At 41.6% G+C, this 24,265-nt stretch overlaps 1 long non-coding RNA gene across 2 annotated transcripts in view; it reads right to left on the bottom strand.

Moving 5' to 3' along the window:
* Positions 1-35: 35 nt before the first annotated feature.
* Positions 36-24,265, bottom strand: part of LOC117797455 — a 34,375-nt gene continuing 10,145 nt past the window's right edge. For both annotated transcript variants that reach the window (XR_004622448.1, XR_004622447.1), the window contains exons 2-3: positions 16,678-16,812; positions 36-85 (exon numbers count right to left, since the gene is read on the bottom strand). This is a non-coding gene — a long non-coding RNA (uncharacterized LOC117797455). The remainder of the gene's footprint in view (positions 86-16,677; positions 16,813-24,265) is intronic.

The raw sequence follows: 24,265 nt of genomic DNA, 5'->3' as shown, positions 1-24,265 counted from the left end.
GGGGGAAATAGGGGAAGGGGATTAATTGCGCACTTACCATGATGAGCACTGATGTATAGAATTGTTGAATCACTGTATTGTACACCTGTAATGAACAGAACACTGTACATTAACTATATTGGAATTTTAAAAATAAATTAATTTAAAAATACATGATGGTGTCTGTCCTACATTAAAAATTTCTGTGGAACCTCCTTTTGTTCCATTAAAAGCCACCTTTGCTGCCCTACATTAAGTAGCTGTCTATAGCCACTATTTTCAAGCTTGACTTCCCTTGTTTTGTCTATCCCCCATAGGCAGTTTTCCACTCCCACCACTAAACCGAAACTCGTTGCCATCGCCAGTGGGTAAGGTGTCATGACAATTACACTCGATTTCTTAGCAGTGTTTTGTATGACCCCTTCAACCTGGCCTCCAGGAAGCCCCCCTCTCCTTTCTTCCTTATGTGCATTTTCTCTGCCCATCCCCCCTAAATCCACCTGTCACACTGGGATCTACTGCACTTGAAACTGGTGTGGACCCAGGTAATCTCTGCATTTGAAGTAAGATCCCAGGGGATTCTCTTCCACCAAGCTTTCAGAAGCACTGTCACAAGTACTTATATTCCTCAGAGACCAGTCTTCAGTTCATGATTTATAGTGCAGGTTGGCAAACTATAGCTCAACAGTCAAATCTGGCCCATCACTTGTTTTTGTAAATAAAGTTTTCTTGGAATACTAACACCACCCATTTGTGGACATATTGCCTATGTCTGTGTTGAAGCCATGATGGCAGAGTTGAGTAGGTACAACAGAGACCGTATGGCCCACAAAGCTTAAAATATTTACTATCTGGCCCTTTATAGAAAAAGCATACCAAACCCTGGTTTCTCATCTCCGCAGCTCCCCTCCCTGACATCAGTAGCCTTCTTCATGTGGATTTCTCTGCCGTGCTTCAGACTCATAGAGCCAACAAACTTATTGGAAAGCTGTGTGTGAATACGCAAGGGTCCTTCAATCCCATCGTATCCAGTTGCATTTAGCATCTTTTTCCTCCTCCAAGATGATGGAGTTCAGGAAAAATCATCACCATCCTCCCAGTCGCCAAGCTCATAAGCACCCTTTCTCTCAGGCCTCCCTCTATGTAAGCTTCAACGCTAGGCTAGGCTGGTTGCACCAACCCTGGTTCCAACTTAGTTTTCTTGTGGGGCCAGCTCACCAGTGACGTAAGGGCAAATGATGGACTCCGGCTGATTTGCCAAGGTTTTGCACTAAACCAGGGATCTCCCTGTCGTCCACAGTCTGGGTGGTAGCACCTGATGGCTGAAGGGTCTTTCCTTGGGGACAGTACTAGGAGGCCACAAGGCAATTCCACACTGTAGCCTGTTCAAAATACTATACCTAAGAGGTCTCATCATGTGCATGTGTAGGACATCATTCAACACCAATTACAAAAACGGATTTTATGGACATTCAGACAAAGAAGAGCGAAGGGCAGTAGGACCGAGAACCTGAACCCTGCTCTGCTATCACTCAAGGATGGCCCTGCCTGTTGGGGAAATAAGGGGAAACAGTCCTCCTGACAAGTCAGCACTTGAAAATACTTAAAAGTATATCTCCAACCACTGGCAGAGAGAAAGCACACACAAAACTGAGAGATGAAAATTCAGAGAGATACGTATCACCTATTCAAACGCAATAAAATGGGAGCCAAGATTGATTCATTATCTTTGCATCTAAAGAATTCAGGAGTCGCACTTCCCAAAAGCAGATGCTGAGTGTTTTTATCACTGCACCCCTGTTGGGGATGCAATTTCGTTACTGGACCAAAAGTCATGTTATCTATGGAAATACAATAGTCTCTGTGAAAATTTCTTAAAACAGGAAAAAGAAAGTCTGCCATAGGTGCATAATATAAACGTCATTTTTGTTTCTGCAAAATCCTTTTGCTGCCTCCCTGAAGACTGGGAAATGGTTGAAAGGCATGGTCTTCTTACTCTTGGCCTCTCAACCCAATCTCGCTTCAGGTGGAAATCACAGCCTGTCTTCTGAAATGACCATCTGCAGAGCTACAAACTTGGGGTGCAACCTCGCTGAGCTTAAGCAGTGAAAAAGGGCATTTAAACTAGTTAAAATAGGTAGAGATTTTCTTTAAGTGTTGTAACCATTTATAGGAAATCTTTTACTAATGGAGATAATATCTGACTCACATAACTAATATGCTTGGTGTAAAATAACGTATGCTGCTTGCAATTCGGCTGATAAAAATGCTTTCCAATTCTAGTACACAGCCAGATTGCTACATATGTGGAAATCTACAATCCAATTATCCCCGTGCAGGTCAATTCCTACCCTGACCGAACGGGTGCATTGACATCCATTTTCTTGGTTCTTAAAGTCAGAGGATGGCCTTTACTTTCATGCCATTGCCGCCTGCAGTGCCGTCCACAACAATATTGAAGGAAAAAGAGATATAGCCCATCAAAAGAGTGGTGTTTTCTGTAAAACAGAAATACTGGTAGTCTCTCCAAGAGTAGCAGACAGTACTAAGATTTGAGAACTTTGCTATATTCCACCGACCCCAAGAGGAGCTACATTTTTAGGCCAATTCTTTAATGAAAGGGTAATAAAAAGAATGTGCAATTGTCTAGAAATATGGCCCAATCCTCCCAAGAAAATTATTATTTTGTTGTTGGTCAATGAAGTGGTTTGTTAGGACATAACCGGCTTGGGGCCTTTGCTAGAGAGCCTGTAAAGCATTTTCTCTATGAACAAGAGCTAATGCCATCCATTATTAACAGGCACCCTCTAAAACTCCAGGTGTAAGGCAACCAGATTTGGGTTCTTTGCGTCATTTGCATGCAGTCTTTCAATATAGCGAAATGCTCTGTACAGACATACAGACACACAAGGTGTGTTTACCTGTGTGCTTAAAAGACAGTCCACATTTCTCTCCATTGCAAGACCAAAAACCTCTTTTCAAGGTGTACTGGTGTACACACTGGCCATCTCACTGTTCTGTGTGGGGCCTTCCAGAGTCTGCTGTTCTGGCTCTGCTTTGGGGCTTTACAAAGAGTTAATTCATACAAGACACATTACTGGAAGAATCATGGCCTCCAAAGAGGTCCACATCCTAATCCCTCGAATTCTGAGAATATGTTACTTTACATATCAAAAGGGATCTTATAGATGTGATCAATAAAGGATGTTGAGATGGGGAGTTTATTTTGGATTATCTGGGTGGGTCCAAACTAATGACCGGAGCTCTTAAAAGCAGAGAACCTTTCCCAGCCGGGATCAGAGAGGTGCAGAAGAAAAAGGAAGTGGGATAGATGAGGCATGAGAAGGACTTGATCTGCCACTACAGGCTTTGAAGCTGGGAGGGACCAGGGACCATGCAACGAGAGTGAACTTTAGAAGTGAGAATCACCCCCACTTGAGAGCCAACAAGGGAATGGGGACCTCAGAGCCCAGTGTGGAAGCGAGGGCTGCCAACAACTTGCTCTTATGAGTCTGAAAGCAAACTCCTTAATTAAGAACTTGGCCCAGCCAACACCTTGATTTTGTGAGCCTCATGTCAATGTCCCACCTACAACTGTGAGATAATAAATGTGAGATAATAAACATGTGTTGTTTTAAACTGTTGAGTCTGTGATAATTTTGTATAGCAGCGATAGGCCACGAACAGAATTCTCAACGTTGCTTACAACATTCCTTGCATTCCCTTAATTCCAAGACACCATCAGTTGTAAATCAGCAAAAATCTAACATGGGAGATTTTCAGGGAAAAGAAATGCCACGACATCCCACTGAAGGTAAGATGCATCCTGGTTTCTGAAACAGACAAAACTGTAGATGGGGAAAAAAATAAATTAAAAATACTTCCTTATCTTTGAATTAAGGAAATACAATATTCATTGGTGGTTATATTTAGGGAATATCTAACTTTATATAAAAGCATAAGCTCTCCTAATCCCTTTAAAGGCATGTTTCACCATCCGTTCACATGCCACTCCCCAGAAATTTTCCCCTCTCTGAAATGCAGACATAATTAAGAAGGAAGTTAATATTGGCTTCCTTCCCTGTGTGTACACGGTTGTTAAACGCTCAGAGCCCAATAAGGTTTATTACTGCTCAGCTCATTCCATAAGAAACTCCTTAAACACAGGAAGAACAGTTGTGACTTAAAACCGAGTTAACACATTCTGAAGAATTTCAAGTCTCTTGAAAGGAATGACCCTTTTGTGATCTGAAGGTGTTCTCCAAGTTACGACTTGTAATCATTTAAGACTGGCACAATACCTTTTTTGTTGGTGTGCAAATGCACTGGTGATGTTTCCGGCATGAAATGTAATATACAACTCATTTACTCATTTTAGCAAGAGTTGCCAGGAATGATTTCTTCTTCAAAATCAAACCTTCCACTACTGGAGTTTGAAATCTCAACAGTTACTAGAAGCTGGTGAAGATTTATTTTGGTGTTATTTTCTAAGGAATAAATAAACTCAACTGAATTCTATACTCTCTATTCACATTTGCCAAACATATAGATCAAAATTAGCAAGAAGTAAACAACTGCTACAATACTTACAGCAAAAAAAAGCCTTCTGAAAGTGAGTAAACGATAGTTTTTGTTTTCTGGGATGATTAGGCAATGATCGTTGAACTTTTTTTTAAGATTTTAATTTTCAGTAATCTCTACACTGAACACAGGGCTCAAACTTAGGATCCCAAGGTCAGCAGTCATCTGCTCTACCAACTGAGCTAGCCAGGCACTCTAATGGTAGTTAAATTATTAAATTTCATACTCCAAAGTCACATCTGATGACACAAAATCAGTGGAAACTTTTGAGCTACTCGCTGCATGGATTCTGTCTCACAAGGCAAGTGTGTGTGGAAGGGGGTTTAACTGTTTGGTGTGTATGCCTTGGAAGTGTGCGTGGTGGAAAATGCGAAGGAAGTGGAGAAGGGGCTTTACCTTCTACTGCAAACAAAGGTTTGAGTTAGGCATAAGATTCTGCAACATGGTTTTAAGAAAGGATTTCCCAGGAGTGCCTGGGTGGCTCAGTCGTTAAGCATCAGCCTTCGGCTCAGGGCGTGATCCTGGTGTTCTGGGATCGAGCCCCACATCGGGCTCGTCTGCTGTGAGCCTGCTTCTTCCTCTCCCACTCCCCCTGCTTGTGTTCCCTCTCTCTCTGGCTGTCTCTATCTCTGTCGAATAAATAAATAAAATCTTAAAAAAAAAAAAAAAGGAAGAAAGGATTTCCCGGGGCCCCTGTTGAATAAGGTAAGTTCAGATGCTGCTTCAACATAGGCTTTTGTTTTCTTTCAAGAAATGAGATAAAAAGAGGGATATTGTTTTTTGTTGGTTTCAGAAGGCAGCCCAATCTGAAGTCACCTCATTTCTGTAGAATAACTGAATCTGGGTTCTTTAATACAGCGTGGAGCAGCATCGATGGTAGAGTTCCAGAAAATGTCTGTCCTCACCAATAATGGGTCTGGTCACTCTCAGGCCTTCCTAGAAGAACATCACGTGGTTTATTTTCCAAAGACTCCAAAGTGTCTTTAAATTTGTCTGTTCTTCTCACTCTTCATTGTCCTTCCTCTGAAGGACCAGCTTCTTTATAATATGTGTTTGTACCCCTTCCCCATATCTGTCAGATGAAGGCACCCAAAGAAATAAGTCTCCAAAAGTGTGAGTTTGGTGTCGCGTGTGATACTCTGCCACTCAGGTTTCAGCCCAGAAGCCGGACGCCATCCCCTCCTGCGGTGCTCCCCTCGGCTGCAGCTGGAAATCACTGGCTGAAGGTCACCTCCGGGGGGGGGGGAGGAGCTAAGTTCCTGGGCACTTCAGAGCCTCTGAGGAAGAGTCACAGGCACGGGCTATTAGCAGCAGCATTGGCAACGGGGAAACTGAAGGGACCTGTCCTCTACAGACTGCATCTGACCACCCTTCTTTCTGACACTTCAGGACACCCTCCCTACCCATGACCCCAGAGGCTGGAGAGAGTCCCAGTGGCACAGCCCAGGCTCCAACTCAAGACTCACTCCTGATTGGCCCCAAAAGGAACCCCATTCCTTTGGAGTTCCACTGTGTCTTCAGGGGGTTCAAAGCTTGGCTCTGTTGATTCCTAAATGGGTGAGTTTAACTCTTTGGAATGCAAATTATTTTTCATCTGCAAGATTAAATTAGATGCTTGAGTGCTATCTTCAGCGTATAGGAAATACTCAGTGAGTATTAAAGTCCTCTATCTTATTGAAGATCTTGAGGGTGGTAAAGATTGCACATCTTCATTGTGAGTTCCCTTTAGGACCTTTATTATCACCGAAAGTAAGTTGGTTTTAGTCAGGTCTCTCTTGCCATGAGTTAATGTTCTTCCTCGTGCTTCGAATATTAATTCTAACCCTAATTTTTCTTCTAATTCTCTTCCTTCAACCTTCTTCAATTTCTCCTTCTCGGTCCCCTTCTCTTCTTCTTCCTCCTTCTCCTTCCTGCATTTATACGCACCGTCTCCATCAACTGTAAGACAGTGTAAGCTATGTCCCAGCCTTCTTGTGCTAAAAAAATCCCTTGAGTGAAGTGAGATGTGCCTCCCTCATCACTGCATTCATCACACATAGCTGGCAACTGGGCAGTGTTAAGTCCGGAGCTGGAGAAAAACAGATGGATTCAACTCCTTGTTTTGCCAAGTGTCAGCTTGTTTGACCCTCTTGAACATTTCTGAACGCAACCCTCCCAGCCTGGAACACTTTCATGACAATGCCAACTTTTCAGAGCAGTTGTGAAATAAAGGGGATTTCAGATGAACAATTGGCAGGCCTACCCTATGACGTTAATAAATAATGAAACAGGGAAGAAATTACAATTCTTCCACTGATATACATGGACCACCTATTATATTCCAGGAAATTTGGTAAGAACAGGCCACACCAAGATGGCCGTCTTCCCTGGATGAGCCTCCATGGTTTTTGTTAAGGAAATGTTGTTAGTGTGGCCACAAAAGTCTCTGGCAGATACCCCTTCTACCAAAGAATGGTTGAGATAACCTGACAGCCTTTGCCTCTTACCCTGGAGACACCAAGACTGTATTTTTATTTTCTCTTTCCTTTTTGGAAAACTGAAATAGATTTGGGCCATCATGTCATTCTCATTATTACTCTACTGTGTATAAAACCAGCCTTTTTACACACTCGCTTTTTTCTTATGCGTTTAGAATCCATACAGATATCTATGATGCACAGATTTTATACCTCTGTCATTTTTTTCTTACTTACATTTTCAGAACAACTTCTGCACAAAATTTCTAATATTTTCTTATGTCATATTTTTCAGCAGTCAGAACTGATAATCCTCACATTCCTTCTGTTGCTCCTGGTAATCCTGTCTTGCCCTCCAGTAGAAAGCTGTTATGAGATGCCTTGTGTTTCTATTTTAAAATATGTATCTTGTTTACTGAATTAAATTTGTCATAGAAAGTGTATCAGCACAAACATTTCAAATCTATGCTCCTTCTACAGAATTAAGATAATTTCTTCTTGCCTCATTCATCTGCTGATGACTCAAACTCATCTACTGAAAAATAATGTTTTAATGAGTTCCTTCTCAGTCTCATTTAAAGTATATTAACAATAATGATATGCAAAAGTCAATATTCTTTATTACTCTAGCAAACTGCATTTCTCAACCCACTTGACAGTTTAAAATTGCCACTGGGAAGAACTTGACTTTCAAGGAGAATTAAATGGGGTTTACTGTGGTGACTGATTATCAGCATAAGAACCATGCATTTTTCTAATACAGTAGAGGAAATAATTTAATTAGTCTGTTATTGTAAATGTTCTGATTTTAATACATTAACTTGTGGCCCATGGCTGATAGAAAAGAAATTAACACTGACTCGTTTTGACTGTGGAATGAATTGGACTTTCCAGGGCAAGAAAATTAATTATAAATGCTCTCTATTTAAGATTGCCAGATTTTTTTAATGATAAATGATGTAATTATTAGATGTCAAGTATACAAATAGTCATGCATTGACATTTCAGCTTATTAATTCCAACATTCACCATTGTGTATAACATATTCATCACATTTAATTGCTCAGTAAAGGGGGAAAAAATCATTGTTCTCATGGTTCTCCCTGTGATTTTGAGGCAGTAAATTTATGAAGACACTGAGTGCTAATGCACTAAATTTCTGATGACAGTCCCGTGTTTCGTTTGGAGCCAAGATCAAAATAAACAGAGTGAGACTGAGGTGACAGCAGTGGCGACTAAGTTTTACAGAATTATGAGTTAGGCAAAATATGTCTTCAGCATCCTCTGGGGTTCCCCTTCTCTCTGCCACCCATTTTTGGGTGTGCGTGGTGAGTATCCAGGGCCGTGATGCTCACCCTGGGATCCCAGAACCTTCTTCCTTCCCAAGAGATACCCACCCTCATCAACCAGTGCTCCCATTCTTGGCAGGATGAAGACAACTGTCTAGCTTCAAAAGATTTCAGGGGGCCCCTCACCCGTGACAAGAGATACAAGAGTCAAGAGAGATGAAGCACACCTGTTTCCCTTTAATTCAGCAACCCTTTCAAATTTGCATTTTACTTATCCCATCTGTGACCAGTTTTACATGCCAGCTTAGCTGGGCTATGACTCCCAGTTATTCAACAAAATGCTAATCAGAGGGTTATACTAAAGGTATGTTGTAGATGTGATTAAAGGCAATAATCAGTTGATGTTAAGCGATTCAGTTGATGTTCAGCGAGGGACATTGTCCTGGGTTATCTGAGTGGACCCAGTGCAACCACAAGTGTTCTCATATGAGGGAAGCAGGAGGACCAAAGTCAAAGACAGAAGGTGATGGGGGAAACAGAGGTTGAAGTGATGTACTGTGATGATGGAAGAAGGACAGGAGATCAGGAATGCAGCTCTAGAAGCTGCAAAAGGCTCTTAGAACTAGAGGGAGCGAGCCCTACTGACATCTTGGTGTTAGTTCAATGAGACCCATTTTGGACTTCTGACCTCCAGAACTGTAGAGTCACGCATTTGTGTTCTTTCAAGCCACTAAGTTTGGGAATTTGTTGCAGCAACTATAAGAGACTACTACACTATCAAATGCATTTGAGAAGTTTAGTGTCAAATCTATTGTTTATTCAATCTGCACTCTTTCAATGCATACATGGCTTCATATCTCCCCTGCAATAACTCTGTTGCATCTTTGGAGCCACCGTTCCTGGATGATAACTGCTGTCATCAACCACAAAAGGCAAGAGTGGGCCTGAAAACACCTCCCTTCAGTCCTGGCTGCACTGTTCCCTGCACGGCCCTGGCATGGTCTCATAGCCCTCCAGGCAGCCACTTCTGTGCATGCAAGGTCAAACCACTGGTTTCCTCATTAGACACCTATATCCTTTTTTTCTCCCTTAGTTTCCATCTGTGGTGGGCAGAAGTATCAGATGGACCCAGAGATCGCCACCCCTGGTGTAGACACACTATATAATCCCCTCCCTTTGAGCACGGACATGATCCATGAATATGAAGGATGTCACTCCAATGATTAAGTCTCTAATCAGTTGACTTTGAGTTAATGTGAAGAGTTATTATCTGTGCTGGCCTAACCCACTCGGTTGAGCCCTTAAAAGTGACAATATGCGGGGTGCCTGGCTGACTCAGTGGAGCACGTGACTCTTGATCTCGGGGTTACAAGTCTGAGCCCCATGTTGGGTGTAGAGATTACTTAAAAATAAAATCTTAAAAAAAATTCATTTAAAAAGAAAGTGACAAGATGCAGTGGCAGATACTGTCCTACTCAAAGAAGGAAGTGAAAGCCACGCTGTGAACTGTCAATGGGGGCCATGTGGCAAGGAACTGTGGGTGGCTTCTAGGACCTGAAAGGGGCCCTGGCAGATGAAAAATAGAGACCTCAAGCACACAGCCGTAAGGAAATTTATTCTGCCAACAACCTTCCAGGCTTAGAAGAGGACCATGGGCATGAGAAAGTACTGCAGCCTGGCCAACACCATGATTTCTACCTGGTAAGACTTGAGCAGAGGACCCAGCTAACCCATGCCTGGGTTCCTGACTCACAGAAACTGTGAGACAGTAATTTGTGTTGTAAGCCACAAGCTTGCAGTCACTGGTTAAACAGCAAGAGAAACAAATACACCACCTTGCAAAAAGCATTCTTCAGTTAGTTATCACTAAGCATGCAAAATTAATTTAAACTGTGTTTGTAATCTTAAGTATGCCAAAGAACAGGAGAAAACTTTTCTAAATGAAAAGAAGTTGTGGTCTGAGCAGAACAAGTGATTGGAAGAGTTATCTTTCACCAGAATAAACTCCCTTCCAATCTCTCCACGTACATGGATTCCTCTGTCCTCACCTCAAATGCTGGCAGCAAACCCAGGTAGCAAAGAGATACACCAAAGATTTTGTAACCACTGCTGCCCATTGCAGCTTCCCCATCCTGACATTTCTCATAGCCTTGATGGTCTTTGTCACTCAGTGGTCCTTGTATACAATAATGGGTTCACGAATCTTTTGTCCTTTGGGAAAGGTAGGTTCCAACTTCACACACAGATTTGAAAATCTCCAAAGGCATGGTGCCAGGTCAAGCAGGCAGGACTTGGAATGGGAAGAACGGAGTTACATCCTGGTATCTGATGTCTGCATCTTGTATAGAAAGTAATTTACTGTCTCTGCTCCAAATACAATGGTAGTCATGATCCATGAGGATACTTGTGAAGCTCGTATGATTCAGTTTATCTAAAATACCTTGCACATGGCTTTTCAACTACTACGTGTTCCATAAATATTTATTCACTTGCTCTGGAAACACGGCACCAAATATGATACTCCTGATATGATATAATTTATCTACCTCTCCCCCTCCTTTTCCAGCATTCGGGTTATTATCAGCTAGAAGGGCAGGAGCAAGTCATACCTCTGTGAGCTGCCCAGGGTATAATAGATCAGACAGCCCATATTCCGCACAGGGTACTGAACCCAACCGAGTGCTGCCTCCACAATTTGCCTCAAGAGTACAGCACAGATTTCCTACGGAGCAAAGGCAGTTTTCTTCACCTCATTAGCAAACCCCACCAAGGATGACTTTTTGGGAGTGAAAGCCAAAGAATGAGTGGAATTCAAAGGCAATAAGGAAGATCGCTCACTCGAAACTGCAAATGCAGAGAGTGGAATTTCCACTTCAGCTGGAAAGTTCCCTCACTCCACATGCTTGAGAAGACGCATGTCTATGAAATGCTAATGAAGTCAAGCCCATTCACATGTAAATTTCTAGATTTTTTTTTTCTCCCTCAAAATTAAGTTCTTACAAGTGATTTAAAGAGTAATTGGCTTCTAGATACGTTTTCCAGCAAATTACAGCAGTCAAAAGCTTGTTTGAAAGGTAATGCCGCCTGTTCAAGTTGCCTTTGGGAGAACTCTAATAGAGAACGGTGTTTCTTTCCTTTCACTGCTTCTATAACTAATGCAGTGCTTCCCTCCAGAAGACAGAGCCGTAAAGGGGATTATATGTCACAAGGAATGATGAAGACATAAAGGGCATTTTTGCCTTATCCCCCTGAATCATAATCTATATTGCATATTTTCACGATGTTCTTTTTTTTTTTTCTTCTTACTCCAAGTCATACACCAGATGGTAAATCCTAGGAATCATTTAATAGGTTTGGCAAAAATTCTAAGAGCAAAATGATTTTGAAAGTTGGATCTAAAGCAAAACATGGAGCAAAGGAGGTATAGATCCAGCACTTGGGGCAGATAAAACAGTGCTGGATGACGCAGAGGGAAAGTTGTATAGTTCTGTAGTATTGTGTCTTGAACGTGCAGATGAACAGTCTTCAAAGTGGATATGATTCACGGGAAACTAACGTCCACTGTGAGTGAGCATAAGAGAGGACCTGATTGTTTAAGACAAATTACATCTATGCCCAGACACACTAAATCCCAGCTTATTCAGCAGACTTGAAGACATGAGCATAAAAACCCCATCAGCAAACTTTGAGGATGACAGAGTAGGTGAAATCCCAGACAGACTTCTGCCAAAGACCCCAGCTTTCAAAAAGGGGATGAAGGGCATATTCAAGAAACTAGGTTTTTTAGCACCACACTAATTCCTGATTAGATTTTAAATAAATAACTCAAGTGTGCTATCATGTTCTGGATCACTGTGTCGCTACAAAGAAAGATCCTAGTGGAACTATCCCTCTAGCCAACCACCTGTCACTCATTCTATTCATTCACTGAGCAAGGACTTGTGGAGCTCCCGGAAAGCCAGTGACCATGATGGGCACATGGGGAATAAACGGGGCTCCTGTGAAGTCCGCTGCTCCAAAGAAGCATTCTAGTACAGCGGTCGTAATGAGTGCTGTACAGTGATTGTATGTTACAGAAGAACACACAAGGCGTTTATGACAGTCCAGATAAGGGACAAATCATCCTGAGAACATCACAGTAGGCTTCCATGAATGTGAGGAGATCTTTCCCTTTTGGGAGTCAAAAATATTTTTTTGTTGCCGGCCAAGCCAGGGCTCAATAATCCCTAGAGTTCACGCGTATCTGGCAAAAGCTGAATGAGAGAAGTAACCGAGGACTGGTGCCTATACGGAAAACACAGAGGATAGGAACAGAGACCGAGGGTAAAGAAATTGATTTTCTTGAGGAAGCCACCAGAATACTTGAAAAGAAGCAATTACGACAACTTTTATTAAATAACTATGATGTCCTATGTGCTGCAGTAAGCACTTTATAATCACTTTTAACCCTTACAAGAATCTTTTAAAATATGAAATAACTTATCCCTGTGGTTCAAAGGGAAGCCTATAAATTACCCATAGTTTGGTAATAAATGGATAAATCAGCAATCGAATCCTGGGCTAAGTTTAACACCTGATATTCTGTATCACAAATCAACGGAACAAACGAGAGATATTTTACTGAAAGGAAAAAAGATCCAACTTTATAGATCAACATGGTGTACACCTCCACTGTGTTCTGAAGTAATGGAGAGTGATTTACAGATCCAGACATTGTGTCATGTTTATACAAAACAAAAAACGAATATATACATTGGGAGGGTGAGTTCAATCACCCCAGGAACCAAGAACGCGGTGTGCAAGAGCAATGGATGCAATTCCGTGCTACACCCACGGGAATGTATCGTCTGGACGGAAGAAAGACAATGGTACTCTGTGCCTGACAAGCCATATCTAGAATAAGGTCTAGTTCTGGGAGCCGTTTTTAAGGACTCTGACGAAATAAGCCCTAAAATGGATGACAACCAGCTGAGCACCACTGCGTGAACTGTTCAAAGGAAGTGTGCAGGTAAATGCTGACTCACACCCAAAGAACAGAAAACCTGGAAGCCTGAGTGGCTCTGTCAGTTACGCGTCTGACTCTTGAGCTCAGCTCAGGTCTTGCTCTCAGGATCATGAGTTCAAGCCCTACGTTGGGCTCCACACTGGGCATGGAGCCTACTAAAACAAAAACAGAAATAAAGCGAAGAACGGAAAACCCGATGGCAGAGCAGTGAATGCTAAGTGATGTCTTCCAAACAACATTCTCTGAACTAACTAACTCAAAGTGAAGTTCGATTGGGCTACACATTAACAAAGCAAAATGTAACCCTCCCATTTTGTTGTGTAAACACCACTGAAGTGACTTCCTGTGTAGTGAAGGTAAGTTTTGCTTGAAATAATAGAGGGAATACTATTTCATTGTTTGTTTGGGTTTTTAGCTCACAATTCTGTGGCTTATTTTTTTTTAAAGATTTTGTTTATTTATTTGAGAGAGAGAGTGCAGAAGCAGGAGGAGCAGCAGAGGGAGAGGGAGAAGCAGACTCCACGTGGAGCAGGGAGCCTGATGTGGGAATCGAACCCAGGACCCTGAGGTCATGACCTGAGCTGAAGGCAGATGCTTAACCAACTGAGCCACCCAGGTGCCCCTCCGTGGCTTATAGAATAACCCAGCCTATTTCAATTGTTATTGTCATTTGGGAATTATTATCTTACATACTTGGTAAAAACAAATGATCACGGCCTAAAGATAACTCTCTAAAGCTACATTGCATTGCCCCTGAAAAGGTTTTGGATGCTTACAGCAGTGGACTAAAAGCTCAACACAGTAGAAGTGAGCTCCTCAGAGGGCAAGGGTAGCCAAGAGAAACAGATAAATATGCAGGACACAGCTTCACACTTTTTGCCCCTCTTGAATTAGTAATATAGAGTCATCAAATGGAATGCATTATACGTTTTGTTCAGAATATGCTGAAACAATAACTGTTGTATGAATACCCATTTATGTCAATTATTATTATTAATAGCCCACCATCAAATTAAAAAGAAGATATATGTGTGTGTCCTGTTCTACTCCATGTCTCTCTCCCATCTTATTATAATACTCAGTTGTTTCATAACTAATTAATGATGTAACACAACTTGGAAAGAGAAATTGCAACCTAAATACCAGATACTAAAGTTGATGTGGGGTGACAGTCTGCTCTGTTCTCAAGCTGTTGATAAAATTTTGATTACTGGTGAATATTTGATACTTTTCCTTAGATCTACTTTCAAGTTCCAAGTAGTTTTATGTGATTACCTAATTCTTACTATTCTAATTTCGAAAGAGACTCCACTCCGCAGAGCCTTCAATTTCAAACCCTCTTATTTGAACCGATGAGTCTCATGGGAAAAGCTGTAAAGAGTTGAAGACATTCGTGTCAGTGAAGTCAATGGCATCATATCGAAGAACTCTGATTCTTAGGAAAAAGAGTGAATTATTTCATCAAGTCAATGTTTCTTCTTGAAACAGAGGAGACAAAAGTTCCATATATTTGTCTATCACACTGTTTATGAAGAGCTCTCCTCCTCCCACTTAACTATCATCAAAGTCCTGGGAAGTACTATTTTAAATTCCCTCACTATCTATATGAGAAAATTGTGGGTTGGACATTCAGTGAGTTTTACGAAGTCTGACAGCTTTCAAGCTGCAGACCCAGGCCTTGAACACAATGGCCAGGGTCCCTCTCCTTCCCCCTGCTGTCAGCAATGTCACTGTTACTGAAAAAGGAATCAGGAGAGGTGGCTCAACCCAAGTGATTCGCTCCCTTCTTCTCAAAGGTGAACGTGGAGATAACACCAAAGCTGATTACGGAGTTTAAACCATTTTTTATGTGGTTTTCATTGGCAGTCTAAGTTTTCCTCACGGACACGAGAAAAGGGTCCGATACATTAGTCTCTGGACATGGGGCCGGTGTCTCGAGTGCGTCATGCCTTCCTCAGCAGCTAGCACAGTGGCTGGTGTGAAACAGGCACGTGATAACATGCCCGTGGACTGAGTCTGTGGCTCAACCTCTGTTCACAGGATGTGTTACGATTGGACTTCAGCTGCACAAGGCTACACAAACAAACAGAACACCTGTTTAGCGCATTTAGCTTAACGAGCTGTCAGAGGAACGAAAGCCAACCAAACTGATCATTTTTATCAAGTTACCAAACTGACCTCTCATTTTGGGGAAGCAGCCTGTCTGTCCAATGCAACCATTCTCCCCAAGGAAGGACACAGACATGAGCCCCTGGTCTGAAGACAAGGACTTATCCTACAGCTAGCACAGTTTTCGTGTTGGGGCCAGAAGAGAACAATCCGTCCTCCTCTACACATTTTGATATAGTAATACAAATGAAAATGGCATATTCATCCCCAGTCCTTAAAATCATCGCTGGAAATTGAGAAGAATCTAGCAACGTAAATTTCAAGCCTACATTCACCAGATTTAGGGCACAAAACCTCACAGAATTATGGAGAAAGTCCACCCAATCAATGGAATTCAGAGCTAAGAATTCAGCCACTAAGTGGCATAATTGCTGTAATTAGTCAAATGCTGTAATTACAGTAAACACATGATAAGCTGCTTCTGAAGCATCTAATTGCAGAGCATAATGGTGTTATTATGATTTCTGATGATATAATATGATTTGGATATATAATAAATGCCCATAACAATATTAAGACATTTTTCATTCGTGAATTTTCTTAGTACTTGATTTGGCTTTCTTAAACTTTCTAAGTTTAAATCTCAGTCCTACAGGAAATCAAAGTATTTTTTGCGGTAAAAGGAAAAGTGAGTATTATTCAACACAAGACCTCGGTGAGAAGGTGGATAGGAGAGAAAGGATTTGAAGTGGAATGTAAACTTGGTCATGAGGATAACCCAAAATGGAAATTAATGGCTGCAATGCCAGAAAATGCCTGCACAGATGTGATTATTTCAGATATTCCTGTTTTCAGCAGTTTAAATTTTTACCTTAAGTTCAGTGCTAAACTATCCATGAAAATGAAGATGTGATGCTGTCAGCACTAACTCTGTTTATCGTTCCTTGGAGAAGACAATGTTTTGAAGGCATTTCAAACAGGTTATGTATGTGTCCAAATTCTGTACCATGTAACAGTAGACCGGTAACTATGACTTGCCTTAAATTCTTGTTAGATGCAGGTTTTACATAACTGAAAATATTTTTACCTCATTGAATTTGGGAATTGGATGAACTCTTTGAGGGTTAAGAGATGCATAGTTCCGAGGTTGTGGAACTCATTTCGTGGAAGGTACTGTGCATATCAGTGGAAGCGTATTTTTCTCGGAAAGTGGTTTTCATCAGGGTCTTGAGTGGGTTTGTGAAGCAGAAAGGTGTACCTGGGAAATCATGCCATCCATCTCCACATGGGCTGGAATCTTCTCTGCAAATGTCCATCAGATCCTTACTCCACTCCGCATCACACTTTGTAGTAATAAGGAGGCTCTAATCTTTCAAAGCGATTGTCCCATCATCTAGAAAACAGTCCAACGGTTAAAAACTTATTCCCATGCATTGACCATAATTCTTCCTCATCGTAAATTCTGCCTTGCTGTCTTCATTCTTCTAGACGAAAGCCCTCTGAATATCTGAATATAATTTCAACCACACATACCATTCCTTCTCTAGAGTCTCTGTGACTTGTGATCCCTCCTAGTTCCCTCTCTGGTGGATGGCCAATCCATCAAGACTCTGTGGGACACAATGATCCAGACCAAGGATTGGCAAACATTTTCTGAAAATGGACAGATGACGGCACGTATTTTTTGCTTTGCAAGCCATACGGTCTCTCTCACAACGACTCAACTCTGCTGTCGCTGCACAAAAGGAGACATACACAACACATCAATGCATGAGGAAGTGTGTGCCCGAAGTAAACCTCCTCTTAGAACAGGGGACAGGCTGGATGTGATGTGTGTGGTTTGCTGATCGCAGCTAGATGAATCTGACGTAGCAACGAGCCGTAGGAAACTGTGACAACTCTTCTCTACCACCGACTAAACGTCTGCTAATCCAGTTTAACTATTCAAATAAAACAATGAAGCACACTACTGATTTGTATTAAGATACAGTTTAGAAAGCTCCCTAGACAAGCACCATCTAAAAGAACTCTCCGTACGAATGGAAAATTCTCTGTGCGGTACAGTATGGTAGCCACTAGCCACATGTGGCTATTAAGCACTTCAAATATGCCTGATGCATCTTAAGGATTGAATTTGTAATTTAACTTAATTCTAATTAATTTATATTTAAATTTAAATAGGGTCTGAGTGGCTACCACATTGGACAGCATAGCCCTAGGTTTTCTTGCACGGACTGGTCTTCAACAGTACTCATTTATGGCACTGTACATAACATTTTATTAAATTCACACATGAAATAGTTTATTATCATTGAGGTAAATATACAGCCTTAAGCATCATACAAGTTCAATAAATATTAATGATGATCAGTAAATTGAATCATTACAGATAATGAAATAGCATGACAAAATAGGACACATAATTAGAAACAGTTTTGCTTTTATTGACAAAGATTTTCCATGGAACTGGGAACCATGATCACATAATGGTATAGGCTTTCATAATTTTAAGTTATTTTAATGGATTTCACACTTTTGATATTTATCTGAAGCAATTCAAGCTTTTCCTATTTGACGTTCCCCTGCTATGAATATGGATGGATTTTACTGTAGAGTGAATTTCCAAGTGTCTTTGTTTGTCTTGCTCCCTGAAGATTCACATTTTAGCATGCATTGTTCATTGTTTCATTTCATTCAAACTCTGGAGAAAGGGGAAGAGATCATTTTATCCTAATGCTCACTGAGCTCACCAAGCAGAATACTAAACAACAAAAGAATTAAGAACATCATCCTGCTGTAAAGTCAACAAGTTCGTGAATTGAGAATCCAATTATTATTCAAAACACACTGCCTTTATTGCAATCCCTTCACTTATTTATTCAACAAACACTGCTCTTAACATTGCAGACACAAGAGCGAACCAAAACAAATGTGGATTGTGTGCCACCGGGGAGCTGACATCCCATGCAGATGACAGACGTTAATCAGAGAACCTCAAAAACAAAGCATCTTTTACAAGTTATGCTCTGCAAAATTCCACAACACGCTGAGGGCCTCTGACCAAGGGGCCTGGCATTGCCCAGGACGAAGTGACATTTAGTGTGAACAAGAACAAAGCCTCCCAGGCAGACAACCAGCAGACACAGAGTAGGGTGAGGGAGCGAGCACATTAGGTCAACAGGGAGGGGGAGAGTGAGGTAAGGTGAGGCAGGGGAGTGCCCAGGATTGGACCTGAACATTACTGCTAGGGTTCTGATCCCTTTATATGGCAAGAGCAACGTGGGGGGGGGGGTCAGTGGTAAGAATCTTAAGGACAGAATGTGGGCATGGGGTGCAGCAGAACTCAGACTGCATTTGAGCACTCTGGTTGCTATGGGGACACAGGCTGGAGGGCCAAATGCAAATGATGAATCCAGCTTCTGCCTGTCCTCCAGGCAAGAAAGGATGGCATCTCGCACTAAAGAGCTCAGAGCGGAGATGGAAAGAGGTGAGTGTACTTGAGACTTTCGGAGAAGACACAATTGCCAGTTAGTGCTGGGGGCGATGGCCAGCAAGCAAGGATGCCCCCAGGTCTCTGGCGGAAGGAATTGTGTCACCGAGCCTCCACTCTCTGTGAGAAGAGCCTCCATGATGTCAAGAGGACCCACAGGAGTGCTCCAGAGAATGGGGAGCACAGAATGAAGCTGGTGCTGGAGAACCAAGTGTTTCTTGTCATGGAGCAATCTTTCCAGAACAATTCAGACTGCCAAATTGAGGAAGAGCTTCCTTTTGTTGAGGGGTGTGTATGTGTGTGCATGTGTTTGTGTGTATGTGTGTTGACCATAAACTAGGACGCACAGTAAATCCCCAAAGCTCACATTCTCCAGCCTTCGGGAGTCTGTTCAGCGTGCTGACTGACTGTATACATCTTTGCCCAGGCCTCTCTCTGAGCAGCCAGCCTGTCTTTGGCTTCCCCAGTTAGAGAAGAGCTGCATGAATATTTGCTTCCAACTGTGCCTCTGGGCGGGCAGCCAGTGCTCACCAAATGCTGCCAGCCCAACACAAGTGAGGCACCCACGGACTTCTGAATCTCTATTGCCTTGGAATAAAAAAGGGCAAACAACTGCATTCTGCGGGTTCCAAGTTGTTTGCTTATTCGTACAGGATATTCCCAATCACTCCCTCATTCTGGGCCAAGTCAGTGTGATTTCACTATCGTATTAGTTTCCCAGGGCTGCCATCACACAATACCACAAGCTAGGCAGCTGAAAGCAACAGAAGTGTATTGTCAACAGTTCCGGGGGCTGGAGGTCCAAGATGCAGGTGTCAGTGGGGCCCTGCTCCATCTGAAGGCTCTGAGGAAAAGTCCTGCCTTGCTTCTTCCTAGTTTCTACAGGTAGCTCAATCCTTGGCATTCCTTGACTCACAGCTGCTGGTCTGATCTCTGCCTCCCTTGTCACCTGGCATCCTCCCTGTGTGTCTCTGTGTCCAAAATTCCCTCTTCAGTTAAGGATACCAGTCATTAGGTTAGGGCGCACCCTAATGACCTCATCTTAACAGGATCGTATTTGCAAAAGCCCTGTTTCTAAATAAGGTCACATGCATGCATACTGGAGGTTAGGACTTCAGCCTATCTCTTTTAAGAGACACAATTCAACCCATAACGCTGTGCCTTAAGTTTTCCTAACTGAAGTGTATGTGACTATTTCTTCTCTATTATCTTCCCTCATTAGTCCTGGTAAGAAAGAAAAGGGCAAAGGGGAAGGAAGGAAGGAAGGAAGGAAGGAAGGAAGGAAGGAAGGAAGGAAGGAAAGAAAAGAAAGAAGAAAAGAAAGAAAGAAAGAAAGAAAGAAAGAAAGAAAGAAAGAAAGAAAGAAAGAAAAAGAAAGAAAGAAAAAAGGAAAAGAAAAAGAGGGACACACAGTCACCTTAATTCTGGCTGTCTCTAATACTTGGCACATGATTTATTGGCATTTATCTGATTGTAACAATTATTTGATTATGTGTCTGTTCCAACCCCTGACTTGAAATTGAGATCTTTTAAGACAAAGGTTAATAAATAAGACCTGTGTCCCATTCATTAAATAAGACATAGGAGACATCGGTGATATTCTAACTTAGTGCTTAATGCCTGTCACATAGAGGGACCTCAATAAATGTCAAGTCAAAGAAAGAGAGAAGAGATAGCAGAAGGGAGAGGCGGTAGAGGGATTTTCTGCTTTCACAATCAGTCTTTGCTCTTAACCAGCTTAACTTGCCTCCCCCTTAACCTTTCCTAATTGCCTCCATTAATTTCCCTCTGTAGCCTGGCAAGGATTGAAACTCATTATCAGACATTACTGATAAGCCATGAAGGGAGTGATAAAGAAGAATGCTTTAGATATTAATCTGTCTCAGATCTGCAGATAAGACAGATTAACTCTGGGGGACTCTTCAAGACCCGGGATTCTGTGGATTGCTAATAAATACGCCGTGGTGGGGCTCTCTATGCTGTTTCCGAGGTCAGGAGCTGTGCTTCATTTACAGCTGCGAAGGTAGGTGTCACCTCAAGAGTACTGTAATTTAGTATCCGTTACCCAAATATCTTATCTCAAACACGTCTTCACCTGCATAAAGGGCTCTGTTTGAACACCTGCCATAGCCAGTTCACTTGCTGTATTAGTTACCTACTGATGCATCACAACAGGACCACACATTAGCAGCCTGACAATATAACACACGGTTATACTCTCACAGCTTCTGTGAGTCACAAGTGCAAGCACACTCCTACTGGTTCCTCCTTTCAGGGTTTCTCATGTGGCTACAGTCAAGGAGTACACAGGGCGGGGGACTCATCTGAGGCTCGAATGGGGAAGGATCTGCTTCTAAGCTCACATGGTTGTTAGCAGAATTCAGCTCCCAGGAGGGAGGTCCAAGTCCTAAGTCATGCGATCCCAGAAGTGATTTCCCATCAACCTTGCCATGTTGTGTTAGTTAAATGCGGGTCACAGGTCTCACCCACACTCACAGACAGGAAGTTCCATAAGAACAGGACACCAGGAACAGGGATCACCAGGGCTCTCCTGCACCTCTATTTACTACACTTGCCAACCAAGGCTAGATTTCTCACAAAAACTTGAATGGAATAGGCTTTTATGGATATAATGTTGCAAGGATGTACATGGCAGATGTCCTGTAAACACAAGACATCATCATTGATCAATGATTACCTTAACTCAGATTAAAGTTACACCTCCATTTGTTTGTTCAACAAATATCTATTAAGCATGTATTAGTTAAATATTTTTTACTGCCATTAAAGAAAGCAAATTTGTACAACTTAAACTAAAAGTAGAGACTTGCATTTCCAGAAAGCATTCTTGGTACAAAACATTTATACATTCTAGATAAACACGTTTACCAGCGACTTTGGAATAAGTGCTGCAGTGACGATAAAGTGAGGGCAAGAGCTGGAGGCCAGAAATGATAGGAACACAGGATCTAAGAGACGTGAGCGAAGCTGCAGCCAGAGTTCCCTGGGAGCCAGTGCTTCCTGCTGACCGGAAGCCCCAGTCCTCAGCACCCACAGGGTGGGGCCAAGCTGGACATAAATTGGCTCTGACATTCCTGCATAGACCTCAGGGGGAAAACAGTGGGACAGCATATCCTCTAGGGAGGGTGATAGCTACATGTGTCTGACCTGGCTCTCGAGGGAATGAGGAAAACCAGATAATTGTCTCCAAAATTCCTAAAACATGAGTCTTCATTTACATGCTTTCAGACTCGAAGACCAGTATGGGTGAAGCCTAAAAAACCCCAAGCCAAAATTTTAATCAAGTGTCCTGTGTTTCTAATTCTCTACCTGCATTGCAGAAATACATGCAGAAAATCCTTGCATACCATTTTTTGATAATTCTTGTGTGTTGTGTGCATGTCTATGAAATAACAATCTTTGCTGCTGGGGCATAAAGATGGGAATTCTATATATTGATCTCATTTTTGGCAACCTGCGAAAATACTTCAATCATTCTGGTATTTTCTTAGATTCTTTAGTGATTTCAATGAAACAATCATATCATTTGCAAATAATGGCAGTTTTACGTTTTGTGCTGGCTAGGACTGCTATGACTTCAGGCTTCTTTTGTTTTCCTTCAAGATGTGAAAGGAGGATTCCTTGAGTGTAGCTTTTGCTACAGTGTTTTTGAAGCTATGAATCAGCTTAAGAATGTTCTATTATATTCCTAGGTTTTCAGAGGTTTTATTTTAAGATCACAGATTAACATTGATTATTTCCTGCATTTATTGACAAAAGTATATGGCTTTCCTCCATAAATCTGTTAATAACGTAGCTTTGATGAATAGATACTCTTACCTTGAATATAAGAATGATCCCATAAGCATTAATGGTTACAAATCTGCCCACATGAAAACAGCAGGCACAACAATTATACAGATGGCTTCCTCTGTTCAAAGAACAGATATTTTAATCTGTTAATTGTGTAATAGTGTAATACATTTTAGTATAAAAATAAGGAAAATATCCTAAGTAAGATAACTTATGTACTTAAAGCAAACAAAACAATGAAAGGAAGAAAAAAAAAAAAAGGACTGCATGACTCCATTTACTGAAATATCCAGAATAGGCAAATCCAATGAGACAGAAAGCAAACTGGTGGTTGCCAGGGGCTAGGGGAACGCAGAGTGATGGCCATTGGGCACAAAGTTTCTTTTAGGGGTGATAAAAATGCTCTGAAGTTGATGATGGCAATACATGAGCAACTCCACGAATATACTAAAACCCATCAAACTGTATACCTTAAATAAATTACACAATAAGTGGATTGTAAGCCAATAAAGCTATCTTTAAATAAGTGTTAGCCAATCCCACTCATGAACAGAGATATAAAAATCCTAAATAAAGTATGTTTAAACCTTACAGGCAATATACAAGGAAAGGTAATCCATGAAGATTAAGGTTGCTTCAATGTTAGAATATCTGCTAATCTCTTATATAACAGATTTATGGAGGAATGCTCTATACCCTATATATTCTTTATGTAGAAAGTTAAAGACAGAGAGTAAATAACATTTAAAGAGCTGAGTTTAGGTATTGAAACGTGACCTTTACTAGAAAAGTCAATAGCAGAGATGTCAGTTCTCCTTAAAATGGGTCTACATATTCAATGTCATTCCAATCCAACGTTTGGCAGATTCTCTGTGGCCCGTGACATAAGGATTAATAATCACATGGACTTTTTTTTTCTCTTCCCTTCCTCTTCTTTTCTCTTTCTCTTCCCTTTCTTTTCCTTGCAGGGGCAACATGGCCAGGGACCAAAGTATTAATGGGGCCAATAAATATATATAAATGTATGCATATGTACATACATAGACATCAATTAACAAAAGCCTAAATAGGTAACATATATGAGCAGGTATTTAAAATACAGATGACCAATGAACATAAGAAAAAGTGTCAAGTTTCAGTAGTAGTCAGAAGGAAAAAAATGCAGTTTTAATTCACAATGAACTGCTTCAAGTTGAAGATGGAGGATTCTGAACTCACTTCCTCCCACGAACATACCAGATCTACAGCTATATACGGAACAATCTCCTCTACATTCACAATGAGATTTCATTTCATATCCCATCAATTACAAGACGTTAAAAAGAGAAACTTAACTTCATCTATGGGCAAGGATGGGGAGGGGCGCCTGGGTGGCACAGCGGTTAAGCGTCTGCCTTCGGCTCAGGGCATGATCCCAGCGTTATGGGATCAAGCCCCACCAGGCTCCTCCGCTATGAGCCTGCTTCTTCCTCTCCCACTCCCCCTGCTTGTGTTCCCTCTCTCGCTGGCTGTCTCTATCTCTGTCGAATAAATAAATAAAATC

Source organism: Ailuropoda melanoleuca, chromosome X, assembly GCF_002007445.2.
Source record: "Ailuropoda melanoleuca isolate Jingjing chromosome X, ASM200744v2, whole genome shotgun sequence".
NCBI lineage: Eukaryota > Metazoa > Chordata > Mammalia > Carnivora > Ursidae > Ailuropoda > Ailuropoda melanoleuca.
The sequence above is the reverse complement of the archived record's forward strand: the minus strand, read 5'-3'. Positions and strand labels throughout refer to the sequence as shown.